The sequence below is a fragment of the Sceloporus undulatus genome, chromosome 2 (genome assembly GCF_019175285.1).
Source record: "Sceloporus undulatus isolate JIND9_A2432 ecotype Alabama chromosome 2, SceUnd_v1.1, whole genome shotgun sequence".
In the NCBI taxonomy this organism is placed as follows: Eukaryota; Metazoa; Chordata; class Lepidosauria; order Squamata; family Phrynosomatidae; genus Sceloporus; species Sceloporus undulatus.
The window spans coordinates 190,868,672-190,873,741 of NC_056523.1; the positions used below are offsets into that span (position 1 = coordinate 190,868,672).

Consider the following 5,070-nt stretch of genomic DNA (forward strand, 5'->3'; position numbering starts at 1 on the left):
AAAGGTGCTACAAGATCTCAATCATTTAAGCTACAGACATACATTAACACATACAGTATATTAATTCTAGAGTCCTTGCTATTTCACATATAACAAAAATAATCCCAGAGAGAGTTTTATACACAGGGAAACTGTGTTTTGTTAAGCAGGATTACTGCTTTCACATATCAGCACTAACGAACCACTGTAAAGATCTAAAAGACCTGCATCACGTTACATAACCCTTTGAAAAGTTAGGGCAAGGGACATGTTGCTTCTTGACACAGGGCCATATGCACTGTTCTTTTACCTATGTTCAACCTTTATATGGTATATGTAAATAAATGCAAAGATTAAGCCATCAGTTATCATTTTTCTGCAAAAAACAAGATGGCACCCTCTCCAACTTCATGTTCAAAAGCTGGTTGAATGGTCAGTTCAATGTTTGTTTAGTACTGGTGGTAGGACTCTGCTCTCCATCACACCTGAAGGCAGCAGGCTATCTTATGGGATACAGGACAGGCCTTGTGAAACCCACAGCTCTGTCCTCCAACACTTTGCTGCTGTCTCCCAGCATCTTTTGTCTAAGGCGACCATTTCTTTCAGAAGAACAAGCCTGGATAAGCACTTCTCTGCTGGAAACTCTCACTGCTTAGAAAATAAGGGTGAGTCCAGTGAATAGCACACAAATCCAGCTTATTTGCATTGGCAGGAGAGATTCTGGCAGTTCTGTACTCTTTTCTTATACAAGATGAATTTCATCAGAGGCACTAAACCTGCATAAATCCATCCAGTCATCCACACCATCCTATTATATCACCATCTAAGGGACAAAATCACTTATGTAAGTTTCTTCATACAGCACACCAAGACACATACACGTTGCTTAAAATAGTTCCTGATCTTGGAGACCCTAACGCAGGGTTCTCTTGGTGAGGGGTTTTCTTGGCAAGATTTGTCCAGAAGTGTTGCGCCGTTGCCTTCCTCTGAGGCTGAGAGAATGTGACTTACCCAAGCTCTCCCAGTGTGTTTCTATGGCCGGGAAGGGATTTGAATCCTGGTCCTCAGTGCTCAAAACTGTGTATGCACAATCATTAAGCAAATCTGAACAGCTGTCTTTGATGGCAAATGGCCTCCATCTAAATCAAAAAGAGAGAGTCAATGGCCTGTCAGGTGTTTCATCTCCCATCATCCTTCAGTATTGGCTATGCTGCTTAAGGCTGTTGGAAGCTGCAGTCCAACAATTTCAAGGCCTACCCTATTTAGATAGATTCTTGTATTCTTAGCTGTTCTCACATCTGTATGTTGTTGTAAACTTATTTTCCTGGACTAGAAGGTGATAAGGGAGACAGAAAAATATTGTACATTTACTATAGTTTAAACTGTTTGTTGGCATAAGACCCCAGTAATCCTAGGACAACTGAAAGGCAAAAGTTTATGGAGAATGTTGATTATCTCAAAAGAAGATATTGTGAGAAATAGTCATGTTCAGGAGAGATGCATGTGCTTTGAGAGGTTTTGCTCATAAATAGGTCACCCAGAAGAGACAAACAGACCTGAATGAGCATTATTCTGTTCATATAGACCTGTTTCTGAATGGTTGCCTGTTCTTACCAATATTTTTTCCAGGCACAGGTACACAGATCTGGAACATACTAAAAGGTGTTAAATTCTGTCCCAAACTAATGTATAGCAATTTTAAAAAATTGACTTTCTTCCAATGAACACATTCCAGTGTATATTGTTCCTCCTCACTTTATCATCACACCAACAACCCTGTGAAGTAGGTCAAATTGTGAGGATGTGACTGACCTATGGCCATACAATGAGTTCCACTTCTGAATGGGGGACTTGAACGTGGATGTCTTAAAACAACTAGTTAACAACTAGTTAATAAACAACTAAACCACAATGGCACCCACTTGAATTTGCTGTTAAAAAACGAATATAAATTCTCCTATGACATATTTTTGAATTTTCAGATGATAATGCTTAGTAAAGTGTGAGATAGCAGAAAAGGTCACACTACAGATGGATTGACTCAGTCAAGAAAAGCATGATCCTGACTTTGCAAGACCTGAACAGGGAAGTTCATGACTGGAACTACCTCATTCATAGGGTCATCAAAAGCCAAAGTTCACTTGACTTAACACCAACCTTTCCTTGAGTAAGAATATGGGGCTGAACGATAATTGAGGAAGTCTTATTTTAAAGAAATAAGTGAACCGGAGCCTGGTCTAAGAGGAGAACTTATACAAATGGATGGATTTATCATAGATCTTCAAGACAGAAGAGACTCATAGCTATAGATGAACAATTTGAGATCAGCTCCCTTTCAACAGATCTAGACTAAAATTTATAGCCAATTATACAAGTTATGTGGGTATTTCTCTGCTTTCCTGTCACCTCTGATTTTAGCCTCAGTTCCCCCCTACTAACTGCAGGAGATGAGAATGAATTTTCTTAGCAGAAATATAATGTTGTGTGCTGTCCCTCCCTCTTGTAATGCAAAGTATTTCAGCTTGATTTGTTTTAGGGTGGGCAAAGAAGCCTATCAGCTTTAAAAAAACAAAAAGACCTGCTACTGGTAAAAATGAAAATGACTAGCTTGAACTCTTCCTTGAAGTCAAGATGACTAAACTGAGGCTGTAGTTTGGCCATATCTTGAGTAGGCATGAATAACTGGAAAAGACAATGATGCTAGGAAGAGTGTAAGACAGCAGAAAGAGAGGAAGACCACAGGCCAGATGGTTAGATTTGATCAGAGAGGAGGTCTTGGAGATGTCTCATTCACAGGGTCACCATGGCTCAAGGCTGACTCAAGGGCAATTAACAACAAGAAGAAGAGGACAAATGCTGAGGTGGTGACTTATGCTCTTTGGGGACATATTGCACCCCTCTCTTTCTGTTTCTCTGTACCGTCCAGGTATCCCGATTTGGCCCTGGTGGCGTAGTGGTTAAATGCCTGTTCTGCAGCCACTCACTCACAAACCATAAGGTTGTGGGTTCAATACCAGCGAAAGGGCTCAAGCTCAAGTCAGGCTTGCATCCTTCCAAGGTCACTAGAATGAGTACCCAGATTGTTGGGAGCAATTAGTTTACACATTGTAAACCACTTAGGGAGTGCTTAACTACACTGATAAGCAGTATAGAAATGTAGTTGCTATTGCTAATTAATTCTCTACCATGCCATTTTCCCAGCTGCTTTTAAAATGTCTTAGGTGCTTTCTGCACTGCCATTTGGGACGTCCGGAGGACGTCCCATTTTTAAAAAGGGGCGTCTCTTATAGACGCCCCTGGGCCTAGTACGGACTCCGTCCGTACAAGATGGCGCCGGCCATGTAGAAGGGCCGGCAGTGTCCGTACGCGTCGCGCCGCTTGTGACGTAGCATTTTGGAGCTTCTTTTTCAGTCCGCGCAGGAGTCGGGCCGTGTGAAGGCTCCGGCTCCCCCGCGGACCTACTGGCGGCGGCGGCAGACCGCCGCAAAGCGGCGGTCTGTACCCCGCCTTAGTTTGCCTCTCACTTTCCCTTTTTATCCTCAGCTTACTTCCATTGGTGCAAACTGAGTTCCAAGTGCAAAAGTAGTTTGAACTCAATTAACTCAGTAGGGTGGGGGGAAAGAGAGGAGGAAGGAGTCATACCCTTCCCAGTATGATCAGGCAAAAGTAAATGGCTACAGCCTCTCCTAGTTTGCGTTTTGTTTCTCATAAATAACTTTTGCCATCCTGACCATACATTGTTTGGCCATGAAATGTTGGAGAGTATAGTTTTCTTCAGCCAAAGTCCTACATACACTGGTCTTTGCCAGATTACTATTCTGGTTTTCAGATGATGTTCTTAATTCACTATGATTGGATACGATGTACAGATACACACCCACGTGCACACCAGACAACAGGGTTATACAGCATAATAGCCATCTGTGTGTATGTGTGTACATGCACATATATTAAAAACACAAAGAGATAAAGAATATGGAACAATACAGCTGGCCACATTTTTTAAAAGGTTTCTTGGAAGTGTGGCAATGGTGATTAGGTTGATGAGGGTCCACATGTCAACATTTTACTAAGCCACCACTGGTTTCTGTTCCTCATTTACAGGAAGTCAGTAGGAAGTCTGTAAGATATCCTAGTGGCAATAATTATGTTATGACATTTCAGACCAAGAGGTTCCAGTGCTGATAATTTTAAGCAGAAAGTTAGTTTCTGGTGGAGTCAGGATATTTATATGTTCAGCATTCTTGGAGTCAGGCAACTGAAAGGTTTGCAAGCAGCTAGTTACCAATAATTAGTTAGTTCTAAATAATTATTTCCTACAATAACTAAGACAGAGATCAGAATCCCTCCCTATCTTCTGTTTTCTCTCCTTCAAATTTCAGGGCATGATCCTCTCAGAGCAGGGGCTTATTCTTTTGTTTTTTGGAAAGTGTTGTTGATATTGATGATGCTATATATAATAACAATAATTGTAATATCAAATTACATTTTTTGCAAACATAAATAGACAAATTCCCCTTCCCCTACACAAAACACATGCCCACTTTGCTCCAGCTTTAGTCAATTTTACTAGATTCAGTGTCCAAGCACAAAATATGCATGACTTTGTCTGGAAAAAACTTGGGCAGAATCCAACAAAACATCTGTGATTGGAAGGAAATACTATTACAGATGAGATTGTATACCTTTTCACATTTTTCAGGGCAGAAACAGAAATTTTATCTTTTTCTCTAAGCTTTTATTTAGCTTTCCCAATGGGGTACCCATGGCTGGAAGGTGACTGCTGAATCTAGTCTTGATGGTTTCTGTTGGCACTAGGCTACGATCTACAGGGCAGGCCTCTTTGGCGTTTGACAGCCTCAGAGGATGGCAATGGCAAATCCCCTTCTGAACAAGCCTTGCCAAGAAAATACCATGATAGATCTGCCTTAGGGTCACTGTAAGTAAAAAATGACATGAAGGCACACAATAACGTAAGTCGATAGGTGATTTATAGGCACAAACGTGCACACAAAAGACAAAGAAGGTTATCGCTTGGGGGCAAAACCGTCCCCCGATGTGTTCTAACGAGCACGAGCGTGGGCGCGCACG

At 41.4% G+C, this 5,070-nt stretch overlaps 1 protein-coding gene across 8 annotated transcripts in view; it reads left to right on the forward strand.

The window, feature by feature from the left end:
- The window catches only part of L1CAM (L1 cell adhesion molecule), a 120,464-nt gene that overhangs the window by 105,271 nt on the left and 10,123 nt on the right, over nucleotides 1-5,070 (forward strand). The gene's annotated exons all lie outside the window — the stretch shown is intronic.